The sequence below is a fragment of the Sorex araneus genome, chromosome 1 (genome assembly GCF_027595985.1).
Source record: "Sorex araneus isolate mSorAra2 chromosome 1, mSorAra2.pri, whole genome shotgun sequence".
NCBI lineage: Eukaryota > Metazoa > Chordata > Mammalia > Eulipotyphla > Soricidae > Sorex > Sorex araneus.
Genome location: NC_073302.1, coordinates 415,725,034 through 415,740,660, shown reverse-complemented (window position 1 = coordinate 415,740,660; position 15,627 = coordinate 415,725,034). Strand labels below are relative to the sequence as shown.

General features: G+C 40.8%; 1 protein-coding gene across 6 annotated transcripts in view; it reads right to left on the bottom strand.

The window, feature by feature from the left end:
- The window catches only part of ST7 (suppression of tumorigenicity 7), a 294,315-nt gene that overhangs the window by 46,592 nt on the left and 232,096 nt on the right, over positions 1-15,627 (bottom strand). The window lies entirely within an intron of this gene.

Below are 15,627 nucleotides of genomic sequence, written 5' to 3'. Positions count from 1 at the left end.
TGCTTGTAATTTATTCCTAAATTTTATCTTCAGGAAGAGAGTCAAAGTTATTTTAATTTCCATTTTTATGAACAGAATCCAATGATACAGTACCTTTTTTATCATTTGTAAGTAGCATGTAGCTACTATTATTATGACAAAATCCCCTTAAGAATTAGAATCCAAAGAAGAAATACAAGGAAAGGAAATCAGACATCATGTAATTCTATTACTCATAGCAGAAACATGGAATGCTAAATAAATATTTCGCCTAAGCAAAGCTGAACTGCTGGCATTCGTAATTTTCCTTTCATGTCTTTGCCATCTTATATTTCATACATGTTGGTTTCTGAAGGGGGAAAAAACCTTCCCAAGCATCTCGGGCCTACAAAATCAAACTGCCACACAAGTCTTCATTAAAATTTCTAGTCCTGTGTTGGTACAAACACAGTCAAAGAATGTGTGCTCTTGGAGCTAGTTTCTTTCATACAGTTTGATGTTTCTGAGATTTATCCAGGTTTTGTGATTTTCATTTTATGATTTTCATTCTTTTCTTATCTCTTAAGATAGCGTTTCATTGTATGGACATACCACAATATGTTTATTCATGTGTTTCTGGCTATCTGAATTGTTTTCCAGTTATATGAAGAGCTATCAACAATCAAGCTGTTATGGTTATTCACTTTTTATTGTTGCTTATTTGTTTTTAGATCACACCTGGCAGTTCTCAGGGCTTATTCTAGGCTCTGCACTCAGGAATCACTCCTGGCAGGGCTTCGTGGACCATATGAGATGCTGGGGATCAAACCCAGAATAGCCATATGCAAGGCAAGTGCCCTACCCACTGTACTACCTCTCTGACCCTGTGGCGGCTATTCTGATGTAAGCTTTAAAAAATAAACCACTAGTTTCTCTTGGGTATGTAACTATACATGGCATTGCTGGGTCAGAGGGTAGATGTATGTTTAATTTCATTGGATACTGGTCTACAGTATTCCAAAAGCAGTTGAGTGAAGTTTGTAAAACTAATATACAGTGACAGAAAAATAGTGACTTCTAGATTGGAGGGCACTTGATGATTTGAAGAAGGTATCACTGAGATGGAAATTTCTATGGACTTAGTTAGTGGTCACCCAGGTATATAAGTAAAAAGCGATTGAGCTGTATACTTAAGATTTGTGAATGTTACCATACATAAATTTACTTCAATAAAAAACAAGCTTAACAAAAACCCACCTACCTATAATCCTGTGCCACCTGAAACTACCTGTATCATTGTTTCACCATCATCCCGTTGTTCATTGATTTACTCAAGCAGGTGCCAGTAACGTCTCCATTCGTCCCAGTCCTGAGATTTTAGCAGTCTCTCCTTGTCTTTCCCAAAAATTGGAGGTTTTTTCAGGCTCAGGGGAATGAGACCTGTTATTGTTACTGTTTTTGGCACATCAAATATGCTACGGGGAGCTTCCCAGGCTCTTCCATATGGACGGGATATTCTCAGTAGCTTGCTGGGCGCTCCGAGAGGCATATGTATATATTTCCCTCTATGATTTTATGGAAAATGGGTAGGAAGTGTCTTATGATGTGTTGTGCGGCCGCTTTGCAGCGCATGATTCAGGAATATGTTCACTCATGCGTGAGGCTCAGCCTGAGCATGTGAAAAGTGGCCTGGAGTGTGGCGGTTGTTGTGTAGTGGAGGTCGGCTGCCGGGGCTGGGTCCTTTAGGTGGGGAGGGCTCTCACTCAACCCCTCTGGGGCATCCTGAGTGGAAACAGCCTTTGGTGTGGAGTCTGGTGGCATGGTTATGGGAGCCTCAATTTATTTTTCCTTCCAGGAGAAGCAGCCATGAGTTCTGGAGGGTAGCCGATAAGGAGATTATCTGGTGCCGGCAGGAGGTGGCTTATGGTTGTGAACCCTGGGTGGCCGGAGCCTGGGGGAAGCAGGTAGAAGATCTCTGCTCCTAGGTCCCATTGAGCCCAGAGTCCAAGATCACCAAGTTCCACATTATCTGGGTTTGGTGGGATTTCGCTCATGCGTGTGGAAAGCGGCCTGGAGCATGGCGGCAGTTGGGTGGTGGAGGTCGGCTGCCAAGGCTGGGGCCTTAGGACAGGGAGGGCTCTCACCCGTCCCCCTCTGGGGCACCCGGTACCCCAGAGTAGAAATAGCCTCTGGCATGGAGTCTGCTACCTAACCTATAATATTTTACTTCTATTTTATCATCTTGGTCTTCTCCATACTTTCTATATAGTTTAATATAAAAATTACTTACAGGTATTAGGCGGGAGGTTTAATATAAAAATTTCTTACAGGTATTAGAAGGGAGAAAAAACTCAATGAACAAATAAATATCACTCATACTGTGCCCCACAACAAAACAGAATTTAAATATTTCTCAAGGCAGCCTTTCAAATATTAAGATTCTTGAAAGAAAATCTCTAAAACCTAAATCTCCCAGAATCAATATATGCAATCCTCAACTTTCATTATTCTTCAAAACTTCTAACATACTTATTCATGAACCATGACCAATTTCAAATTCTAAGAATCAGGAGAGGAAATGAACTTCCCAAGCCTGGTCAGCACAGAGCTGGGGACAATGTGCAGTCCGCGTTGCAATGCCCTTTCCATGGGCCTGAATTCCCCTCTGAAGATGCTGGGGTGACACAGCTGGAACCCCAGCACTGCTCTTGTGATTGTGTGGTCTGCCTACCCGCAGCCCCACTCCCAGTCTATCAGTCTGATTTAGGGCCAAATTGAGTCTTTTCTCTGAATGTGTACATGAGATTTCACCTTTGACCTCATGAAATTAAAATTAAAGAAGCTGTGGGAGGTAGGAGTGAGAAGTTGATGGATCTGTTGTTACTATATTGTGTATACTACCAGAAATCAATCCCAAGTCTCATACAAGAAGGTATGTTCTCTTCTACTTGAGCTGCATCTTTGGTCCCCAGGTTAAAAATCTTAAAATTAAATCTAAACAATTGTTTTATTATTATTATTACTACTACTACTACTACTACTACTACTACTACTACTACTACTACTACTACTTGTTTTTGAAGGGAAAGAGTTTGGGCCACACTTGTTGATGCTCAAGACCATTCGGTGCTGGAGAATGAACCCAGGGCTCCTGTATGCAAAAGCACATGCTTCAGCCCTGTGAGCTATGTCCCTGATCCCTCAATCCCTATAATCCTCATGGTTTTAACATACCATTCCAGTCTATCGGTCATAGTTCTCAGTAAAATGCTGACTCTCAGCTTTGCTCCACTCTTCACAAACATATCTTCCTCCCTGTATTCTCCACACCAAGAAATGATGGCTCACACTGAAGGTTTACAATGCCCTATTGAATTTTCAAATAAATTTTATGATAGGACTATTAGCCCCATTTTATAGATATGGATAAAATTATTTTAAAATGTGCCAATATTGCACTGTCACACTGTTCTCCCATTGTTCATCGATTTGCTCGAGCGGGCACCAGTAACGTCTCCATTGTGAGATTTGTTGTTACTGGTTTTGGCATATCGAATACGCCACGGGTAGCTTGCCAGGCTCTGCCATGTGGGGGGGATACTCTTGGTAGCTTGCCAGGCTCTCTGAGAGGGACGGAGGAATCGAACCTGGGTTGGCCGTGTGCAAGGCAAATGCCCTACCCGCTGTGCTATTGTTCCAGTCCTGTGCTAACCTCTAATAATAATAATAATTATAATAATTAAGAGAACTAGCAAATGCCTCCCTATAGAAAAAGAATTCTGCCTCACTGCAGTGGCTGAAACCCCCTTCGCAGATCCCTCAGTAGACCTGCACTCCTTCCCTCTGCACTGTATTCACCTCTTAATGACCTCAAGCTAAAAAAGGGCAGGGTATGAATCTGTCGTTCCATTCACTTCGCTTTGTCGTCAGACTGAAGTCCTTCCTTTGCTGAAATTGCCTCCAGGTCTTTCTGTGACCTTTGAAATAAAAGTCTAAGCTCGGTCCAAAATCCTTGAATTGATTCAAGCTAGATGGAAAAATAACTCGCCCCACTCATTTTTGGCCCTTTCCTTCAGCCTCTGCTCTGGGATGTATGAAGCCATGTCAGCCCTGCCCCGGAACCTTTCCATATGCCTCAAGCAATTTGCACGGTCTGGTTCACACTCGGGTCCACCCTCCACCTGAGACTCTGTTACCACCCCCTTACCCAGTAAGGAGTTCCTCGCATTGTGGATCAACACCCATAGTCTTCACACTTTATAGCAACTTGCTGTTTATTCCTTATTTCCCTCACATGTTTTAAGAGTCAAATCTGTGTTTCTTCATAACTTGGTGTCCACAATACAAAGCATCTGAGACATAGTTGTTTGCTAAATGAAAGCCGAAACTAACATTTCAGTTTCATTATTTTCTTTTGTTATGTAAACAGTTATATCTCATGTAGCTTCCAGGAGTCTAAGTGTTCAGTGTTGATGGGGTAGTCAGAGGAAATCAGAAACTTCTTATTTCTCCATTCATCCTTGCATGGAGCATTCCGGCAAAATGCATGCTCTTGTACTGGTGCTCTAAATCTAAGAGTTCACTGGAAACACCAGTGGAATGGAAGAGGGAGGCAGGGAGAATGCAGAATGAAAAGCTGAAACAGGGATGAGAAAAGTAGACTTTTTGGCCAGAAACAAAGAAGGCAAACCCCACCTCTTCTGGCTCCCAAAGACCCTTTCTGGGAATGCCGCTGCTTTGAGAAAAGGTCATCTCAGGGAGAATGATCTGAGGCTTTCAAAAGTCAGAAATGGCTCATAATCACAAACTTGAAAGTCAATGCAATCTTTGGGAGATTTTCATGTAAGTGGGAGAAATTCATGTAAGTACGCATAAAACTGTCAATTTGATGTATCTCAGAAAACTCGAGACAGGCTTTCAAATAGGACAGAACAATTTTTTTTTTCAGTGAGAATACTTTTGACCTACTTTCCTTTTATCTGCAATCATAAGAGGATGCTTAAAAATGGATCTTTACTTGGCACATATCAGAAAGTCTGGAAACAGCCTGTGCCGGTAGGGGTGTGATGAGAAAAGAACCCTCATTCACTCTTGGTGGGAATGTCATCTGGTTCCGATGCTAAGGAAAGCAACATGGAGATCGCTCAAAAAACAGAACACCTATATGACACAACGACACTTACCACTTCTTGGCATCTAGCCCCCAAACACAGAAACATTAATTCAGAAGGATATACGCACACCTATGTTCATTGCAGCACCTAGTACAAAAGCCAAGATACGAAAATAACCCAAATGCCCAAGTATGAATGAGATGATCAAGAAGCTGTGGTACACCACAGAATATTATTCAACTCTAAGAATGAACAAAATCATGCAATTTGCTGTGACTTTAGCACCATCCATAGAGAATACCTAGATATTCACGGAGATATCATATTAAGTGAAATCAATCAGAAGGAAAGGGATCAGTACAGAATGATCTCATTCATATGTATGTGGGACTTAGAGATGCACATCAAGGTAGCAACAAAGGGTCAAGGGAGGGAACTGAGGCACAAAATTGAGTAGGGAGAGGTATTGGGCTGGTGATGGGTGAGGTGTTGGAATTATGTACACAGGAAACCATCATTTATATTGTGAACCACTTGAACCACAGTACCTCAATTAATAGAAAAGAAAAAAAAGAGAAAGGGTCATGACCATGGCCTGAGACAGGTCGATGGGGGGAGAGGTCCATTTTATATGTATAATTCTAAACTAATATTTTCTTTTTTTAAAAAAATTGAATCACTGTGAGATAGAGCAATACAAAATTGTTCATGATTGCATTTCATCATATAATGTTCCAACACCCATCCCTTCACCAGTGTAATTTCCCAGCACCAGTGTCCGCAGTTTCCCTCCCACCCGCCTCAAGTCACCCCCCCCATTACAGCCCACCTCTATGGCAGGCACTTCTCCTCTCTCTCTTTTGCTCTCATTTTAGGCATTATGGTTTGTGATACAGATGCTGAAAGGTCATATTCTATATCCCTTTACCTGTTTTTAACACTCGGTTCTTGTCCAGAGTGATCATTTCCAACTAGTATTGTCATAATGAACCCTCCTCTATCTTATCTACCCTCCATCTCCCACACCATTGACCAACCACTAGCCAGTACTCCTGGATCATTTCCCCTGGCCTTGAATATTAGTTTCATACTGCAAAACAATATTTTCAAGAGTAGCACTGCACTGTAACACCGTCCGCCCATTCTTCATTGATTTGCTCGAGCGGGCACTAAAGCATCTCACAAGTGTTGATATACACAATCTCCACCTGACAAGCCAGTCATTCACCACCGATGTACTCAACAGCCACCTTCATACAGAGTCCAAGATGAGAACACAGGGCTTGCTTTTCAGGGGTTCTTCCCGGTGTACCCCATAGCAAGTTTTAAACAGAGCAGTGATTCATCCCATCCTGACTCACTGCAAGTTTATTTTTTAAATTTCAAATATCTTATCCACTAGAATAAAAGTTTCTTGGTGCCACCAGTTGGATCATATTCTTCTCTAGCCTAAAAGCACCTAAAAGTAATTTTTCATATGAAGTGTACGATAGATTTTTGATCCCTTTTCTTGGTCAGGCAGCCAACTGATATTCTTGAAGTTTAAATTAATTCAACACATGTGGCCTTGACAGATGCTTTGTAGCATGAACTGACCAAACAAACAAAAATGGAAACTAAACAACAACAATAACAGCCAATTTCTTCCTTTTAATCAGTTTGTGGGCTGTGATGTGTGGTTATTGTCTCATTAAGTGATGCTGTCCTGCATGACTGTCTTTAATAAAACTTTCCCAAGTTTACTGCTGTTCATGAAATGATGGAAAGAAAACAATAGAAATGTGGAATTCTGCCCACAGAGGGAGGTTTTTTTTTCCCCCATTACAGACCATGTGAGCTCTTTTTGCCCCACCTTCAGAAAGTCAACCCAAAGTCCTATTTCAATCAAAGGGTAAAATTTCACTGAAGAAATAAAAAGGATTGATCACTAAAACCTCAAAAGATGTGCCACCTGGGAGATCCATGATTCAATCGGGAAATACAACATGACCTTAGTAACTTGGAGGGTGGGTAGGGACGGGCTATGCAGATGCAGCTACAGCCAGAAAAGTTCATCTCATGCTACAAAGCCAAATACCAGATGTTATTTGCAACTTTTGGATTGGATTTCCCCAGAAGGTCTCTGTCAGAGGGCCCTTCTGTGGCTGGTGCCCTGAAGCCAAAGCAGGCAGTTTATATGATGGTAATAGCTGGCTTGGGAGGGATGTTACCTTGGTAAATTATGATAACTGGGCAATAAGGATTACTAAATCCAACATAAATTTAGGGATTTGTTCATGTGCCAGCTATGTAAACTACAGATGAGTGCTTTCACAAAGGGTCTTCCATCATCAGAGGCAGACGATGTTTCTTGAGCATACAAGTCCCTATTAGAATCTCATCCGCTCTCAGAATTCCTGCCATTGTGTGGACAGTGTGTATTCCCTCACAGTCTATCATTTCCTATCCTCAAAGGTCTACTCCTCTTGACAGATCTACCTCTTGGTCCCCAAGTCAGCAGGGCACCCTGTGCAGCATCATGCAGGCCCATCATTTCTCAGTGACTTGTGCTTAGGGACCTGAAGTCACAATCCATGATATTAGTGCTGACAATAATTTCTTCTTTAAGCAGTAATGTGATTCGTTGGCTCATCCTTTACAAAGGATTCTCTTTGTCAGTTGCTTGATACTCTTGTTTTATTACCACAAAAGCTAGTGAAGTAAACTGGACTAGGATTATACAGTCACTAGGACATTAATGTCAAGCTTTTTTTCTTAAATGAATTTTGAGTCGATATATTAATGCATATGATATACTATTTGATATATATTACATGGTACATGTCATATAATATATGTATATATATAATTTTGTAGTGGATAGAGTTTAAATGCTGTTTGTGCCTGTGGCATCAAAGTTCACACCTATACAGATGATTAAAAATTTTTGGAGGACCGGGCCCAGACGAGACCCCTAGTGGCCCCACACGCACGGCTCCTCCACTCTAAAAGACCATGATCCCGGAGGCCCACACTAACTACTTTTGGCACCCAGTGGCTTCTTGCAGAAATACCTCTAGACTGTGAACTAAGCTATGGCCCTATGCTGCCCCGGGAGGGGAAAGGTTTTTCTCTCTCGGCCTTTCCTTCCAGCAGTGGTGGTGTCGTGGCGACCGCCATCTTATAGAGCCCACTACCCAGAGGAACGAGCTTGCAGTGATGGGGCACGTGGGAGATCTCAGAATAGGGGTCATTACTGGCTCACTCTCTGCCCAGACGAGACCCCGAGCAGCCCCACACAAACGGCTCCTCCTCTCCTAAAAGACTATGATCCTGGAGGCCCACTAACTACTTTCGGCACCCAGCAGCTTCTTGCAGAAATGCCTCTAGACAGTGAACTGAGCTACGGCCCCATGCTGCTCCAGGAGGGAAAAGGTTTTTCTCTCTCGGCCTTTCCTTTCAGCGGTAGGGGGGCTGTGGTGACCGCCATCTTATAGAGCCCACTAACCAACCGTAGGTACGAGCTTGCAGTGATGCGACTTCTGGCAGAAATTTCTCTGGACTTAATTACTAAAATACCAGAAATCCAAAACTGCGCAGCCACAACAGCGACTGCATGACCTCACATGCTCTTCATTCTCAACAATGGAAAACAAATTATCAAATGATGCCTTTTTGGCAGGTCTGATTGTTGGGGAGAAATTCCAAATAATAATAGTGAGTTTTCTGTTGCAATATTGAATGTAATCAAAGAAAAGAGAGAGAAAAGTGAAAATCATCAGCCACACAGGCGGGGGGTGAGTATGGGGGTAGGGTGGGAGGTATACTGGGGTTCTTGGTGGTGGAACAGGTGCACTGGTGAAGGGATGGGTATTTGATTATTGTATGACAGACTTAAACCTGAAAGCTTTGTAACTTTTTTCACGGTGATTCAATAAAATAAAATAAAATAAAATAAATAAATAACAAAAAAGAAGTGGACACAAATAAAAAAAATTTTGGGGGGGAGGACCAGACACCCTGTCCCTGACAGTGAAAAGATGAGATGAGGTTTTCACCTTATGGTCTACCTGGCATCTCAAATTATTCTGATTCTTGTCTATTTTTCAAAACAACTAACCCAAAAATTAGGGTATCCAGTGACCATTTCAAAGGAATGATGATGATAGTTGAGTAACTTGAGTTAGTTATAAGACCCTGGATAATAAAAAAAAAGGTTTATGGAAGTTTTGCTTATAATTACACACTTACTCTGCAAAACAATTCCAGCAAAAATCTTATGTTCATGTATAATCTCAACACAGAATGATTCCCTAATGATTTCTCTAGAACTTCTGTTTTTAATCTTCTGAGATGCAAATACTTCTCCAATGTCAGAACCATGCCTTATCCTTATCTTTACCCTCAGCACATTGTCAAATGATAGATAATAATGCTTATTGAGGAGGAGCTTGATGGCATCAGTAAAACGGCCTGGTGCAGATGCTGCATTTACATAACATTCATGACTCTTAAAAATATCAGCTGTCACTCTCAGAGAGGTTTCTACCCCCAGATTTTGGGCAATCCCTAAATGACCTAATGGAGCAAACATGCAAAAGACCTTACATTTGTATTTCCATTGGTGCAAATTGCCCAAAGGCTGGAACAGTTTGTCTTTGGATGGGGATAGAAAAATCTGGCGCTTTTTTTTTTTTCAGTTTTCCTAAAGTTTAAAACGTCTCTGTAGATAAAACCAAGCATTTCTGTTCTTATCAATTGCCTGTACATATACCCTATTGAATCCATAATTTATCTTGACAACAGGCCAAATCAGTACCTATTAGGGGACACAGATTGAGCTCCTATAATCTCATTTTAACTACCATCTTATATGTAGTTCACTATCCATTTAAACAAGATTTATTGAGAACAGTGAGTGATGAAGTTGAGCAGTGCTAGGCTTGCTTCTTAGAATGGCTAATGCCTTTACTATGTAGCTCACACAGCCCTGAACACTCAACATGGATTAGCCACCTTGATCCTCACAACAAATTATCAGTTGTTTAAATCTTGGGCCATCAACCTTCTAAGACTTGATTCTATTTCCACAGAAAGAAAAAGAGATTCTTTTTTTTTTTGCTTTTTGGGTCATACCCAGTGATGCTCAGGGGTTACTCCTGGCTCTGCACTCAGGAATCACTCCTGGTGGTGCTCAGGGGACCGTATGAGATGCTGGGAATCGAACCCAGGTTGGCTGCGTGCAAGGCAAACACCCTACCCGCTGTGCTATCGCTCCAGCCCCAGAAAAAGAGAATTTTAATGCTGAAGTTTTTGCTAAAATTTACGTAGTTGGCGCTTGATCACAGCTGAACAGCATAGCTAGTATTTTTATTTTTATCACCATGATACCATGATAGTAATTTTGTAAACTCTTTTCCACTTTCCCTTTTTAATTAAAATACTTTATTCAGGGGGCTGGAGTGATAGCACAGCGGGTAGGGCATTTGCCTTGCACTCGGCCGACCAGGGTTTGATTCCCAGCATCCCATATGGTCCCCTGAGCACGGCCAGGGTAATTTCTGAGTGCAGAGCCAGGAGTGACCCCTAAGCATCGATGGGTGTGACCCAAAAAGCAAAAAAAAAACAAATTTTACTCATTGTTATTAAACATTTTCTCTTAATTAAAAAACTATAATCAAAACTGTGGTATTTATTTTAAGGAGACCATATTCTATAAGAAATTGATGATGTCACATTGATGGTATGTTAGAATTTTTAAAAATATATTTAAAAAGCCATGATTTTCAACAGAAATCAAAAACCATGCGGCTGCTAGTGTGGCTGCTTGACCTCATATCTCTCATTCTCAGCAATGTAAAACAAATTATCAAATGCTTCCTTTTCAGCAGGTATGACTTTAGAGGGGAGAAACTCCAAATAATAATAGTGAGGTTTTTTTTATTGAAATATTGAATGTAATCAAAGTGAAAGTAAAGTGAAATTTATCAGTTACACAGGCGGGTGGGGGGCTGGGGAGGTGGGTGGGGGGGAGGTATATTGTGATTCTTGGTGGTGGAATATGTGCACTGGTGAAGGGATGGGTGTTCGAGCATTGTATAACTGGGACTTAAACCTGAAAGCTTTGTAACTTTCCACATGTCTGATTCAATAAAAAAATAAATTAAAAAAATAAATAAAAAGCCATGATTTTCAAAGTTACTGATAGTAGTGCTTTGGGCATAAATAATTCAACACCAGTCCCTCCACCAGTGTCAACTTCCTTCCACCAGTAACCACAGATTCCCCTCCCATCCCAACCCCCACACCACCCCTGCTTGTTAACTTGATAGACACATTAGAAAGTTTTAGTGGTTGCCGCTTAGATCTTATGTTTTCAGTTCTGTTGGATCTGTGTTTTGGGTATATGGCTACACCCTTCACTCTTCTTGTTCACTTTCCCTCCTACCTTGATATCTTTCCTTTTCATCTCCTCTCTAAACACTGGGGTCAAGGATGATCTAAGCATCCCCCTACAACATGTTTCCTCATCCAGTTGTCAATATTTCACAGATCAGTGAGATGCTGTGCTTGTCTTTTTTTTTTCTGGCTTACTTTATTCAACATGATATATTCCTATTTCAACCATATTGCAGCAAATTACATGATTTCATCATTCCTTGCGGCTGCATAGTATTCCATTGTCTGTGTACGTGTGTGTGTGTTTATACACCATATCTTCATAAGCCATGGATTTCTTGCCTTTTAATTACTATTTTAATTTTTGTGACTTAATTTTGCAACGTAGGGGGTTAATACATTCTTTGAAAGTCAATACAATCCAATAGAAAAAATAACAACCTTTAAAATGACTTCTAAAAGAAGGAAATTCTTACAACTTAATGCTCTTGGAAATGTTTGCCTTTATAGAAAATATATGACTGATGGGGAGAAGGAAGATAAATCTCAAATTAAATGAACGTGACACATCAAATCCACTTTGTAACTGAAGAAACTGACACACATTAAAGATTAAAAAAATCACATTTTGAATATGCTTTTAGAATGACAAGTAAATATTGATATATCCAATTCTTTAAAAATAATGAAGAAATCCTGGAAGACAATTTGGCATCACTGAAATTTGGCAACACAGTTCCAATCCTCCTAATTCAGGCTTTTGTAAGAAGAGTGTGAGAAGCAAAGAGGATCACTTTAGCAAGACTTAAACTTATGAAAAACACATGGGCTTTTAGAGCCAGACCTGGATTTGAATCCCAACTCTGCAGTTTTCTAGGAATGTGAACTTGAATGTTTTTGCATCTCCTAAAATGAAATAACTACCTCGCAAAGATACTGTGAGAGTCACAGTGAAAGTATATAATGTGCTTGGCACACGGTAGGTTCTCAACAAATTGCAGTTAATAATAACAACAGTAAGAATGGTTTTAATAAAAAATAAAAATATACTGTCAACAGCAAAGATAGCAAAAGTGTAATGGCTAAGAACAAGGACCTAGAGACAAACCACTTCAATTTTGATCCTGTCACTCCTTTTCTTGTAGAATTCACATCCTACTGCACAAAGATTAAACCAGTTTATATGTATATATGTATATTAACCGTAAAGGACCTACGGCTTTACTTTGACATCTTAGGCTCTTCATTTGAGCAAGTTATTTTTCTCTGCTACAGTTAGCTCAGTTATAAAAACGGAGCGAACACTGGTATCAGACTCAAAGACTGGCAGTGAGAGTAAATAAGTTCATACCTGTAGGTTTTCCAATTAGGTGAGACCATGTCAGGTTATAAGAACTCAATACATGTTATCTGTTAATATTTTAGCCACTGCGTAAAGACACTCCAAACCAGAGCCAACCACCTGGATAAAAACTGCCCACCCACAATGAAGGCAAAAAAGTTAAAGAAAAAAAGTAATAAAAGTGCACAAATGTCCCGAGGAGGAACAGACAGCATTTCAGACTGATGGTTGACATAAAATATGATGAAAAGTCATTTCAAGGGCAATCAAAACTGGACTCCTGATTACAAAAAGGGTCCCAGGGGGTTCCCAAACAATTCATTGTGAAAGGAATCTGTGATGGTCACTGGCTTTAAAAGTCAAAGATGAAAAAAAAAACTGAAGAAGGAAATATGAAGAATGAAGAAGAGGAAGGAGGAAGGAGGGGGAGGAGGAGGCGGCAGAGGCACAGAAAAGCATGCTGCCTTCCTTCTCTCCTTTTCTCTCCCTGCCTCCACCCCGCCCCCCCCAAGCCTTGCCATATTTCTAAATCCCACTTTTTAAAGGTCGGAAAGCAGCACAAATCCCACTGTGTCACTTTCCAACACATTACTTAAAAAGTTTAGCCACCGTCACCTAGTAAATGTAATAAGGAAGGATTGCTGCACCCACACGCCATCCAAGAAACAGCTCTCCAACCAGAGAATTCCAATTCGCAAAGATAACATATAACCCTGCCGCTCTGGGTGTTGCTCTGGGAGGAGGGGTGAAGAGGCCGGGATTCAACGCATCTCATAGATCAGCATGATGACATCGGAACCAGGGTGAAGAACAGGGCACCCCCACTGCTGTCTCTGCTCCAGGTCTTCTAAATACCTTCCTGTCACAGGACCAGAGTGCAGGGAAACAGCTCAGCTCAGGTCCTCTGGGTCTCGAGGAAAAGCAGCCGGGGCCAGTGTGAAAGAGCCCACTTGGTGGCATAAGGTGAGAAAAGGCACATTTTTGTTTTGTTTTGTTTTGTTTTGTTTGTACTAGGCTTGCATGGTTGCAGCTGACGCCTCAAGAACAGTAACCTCGGCAGCCACTTCATTATATTTCTACTGTAAAGGATACAGGCCTGTGCCAAGTCCACACCAAAACACCCTCCAGAATTCAGTCGAGATTAGGTCATCTGCAGTCTATTGACAGCTGATCTCAAAACTCTCAAAACTCCTAACGAGGCATCTCAGCAACAGAATGTGTCCTGCCACTAATGAGGCTCTTTTTCCATGAATAATGAATAAGAACATCGTCTCTGTTGCCAGGTACACAACATAAACAAAGCTCAACACTAGGGCCTTGGTATGGTGAGTCTGTCCATTTGCAACAAAAGAATTTTGCAAAGTGTGAGCCAAGTTTTAGTTGGAGGGTGGGACGCGATGTTGTAACAAATAATGTGAACATATGTTATCAGAATCTAATAAATCAGTTTGGGGTTGTTGTGGAACAGAGGCTGTGGCAATGGAATACACGGAGTCAACAGAAGGCTCCAAATGAGTTCATTTCTTTATTTTACAATCATTCTTAGAACACAAGGCTGTTGGTTCCTTTAATGGAAGGAGCCTTAGGAGAATTGAAATCCCAGAGCTCAAATCTTTCTTCTTAAGGCGCCATAGACCAGATTTACTTAAGGTTGATTCTGGAGATGATAAACTGGAACCTTGCTATGGCACTGATGGCTCAGGGTGGCAACTGAAAAAGCATCTGACTATCTCTGAGCCAGTGTATGAGACTGGGGTCCTTTTGGATCCAGGGACTCTCAATGTATGAGCATTTTTCCTATAAAGTAACCTTATGCCTTAAACTCCCAAGGTCACACAGTGAAATTCCAGCATATAAACAGAGAATAAAAGTGAGCTGGAATGAAGGCCAAGCAATCTTTACTTTGTTTACTGTACAGTACACACCACAAATACTTTTCTTGCTAAAATCAGTTCCATATTAGGTAGCCTATATCTTATTACATGTTTGCATAGGCCAAGCGATGCCATTGCTGTTAGTTTCCATCAATCTGAGCAAGAACTAACAAGAAGTCAAAACAAAAGCAGTCTCATAATGCCCTAGTGCTCTCACTTCAGAGGGCTATAATGCCAGTCTATTCCAGGATTGCCTATCAAAAACTGTGTGTTTGCTCTATGTATGTTATGAAAATCTGAAAATAATTCCTTAAGTGCACTAAATAAACATGTTTGCTAAGAAAAATTTTACAAAACAAAAATTTGCCATGGGAAAAAGAAAACCATTCCCTAACATATATTTTATAGAAAATTAATGAAATATAGCAAAAGAGCATACAGAGATTATGCTCTTTTGCTATATTTCCAATAGCGATTCCAATAGCGAGAACATAGTAACCATGTGAATACATTTTGTACAGTTAACCTAACAGTGATTCCACACACAGTATTACAAACAGACGAGTTCTCAAATCTCTAGAATACACAGGTGTATTTTTCTGGATTACAAAAAACAGGCAAGCGCTGGAGAAAGAGTACAGATATAATGAAGTGTGCCTTACACAAGGAATACTAGGTTTGATCCCCAGCAAGTCATGGTCTCCCTTAAGCATCACCAAGTGTGACCCCAAACCCCCCAGCTGACAAAACAGGCAATATGGAGTAAGTTCAATTGCATGGCAAATCACTTCAAAGTCCCTCAAATGAAGAAATAGAGGTATTCTGCCAGTGAGAAGACAGGAGACGAAGAGAACATAACTTTATCTTCAAATATTTACTAGGCAGACATTGGGATAGTCGAGGACTAGTAGCTGTTCTACATTGCTTCAAAGCATCAATGTGACCCAGAGGTAGAAATTAA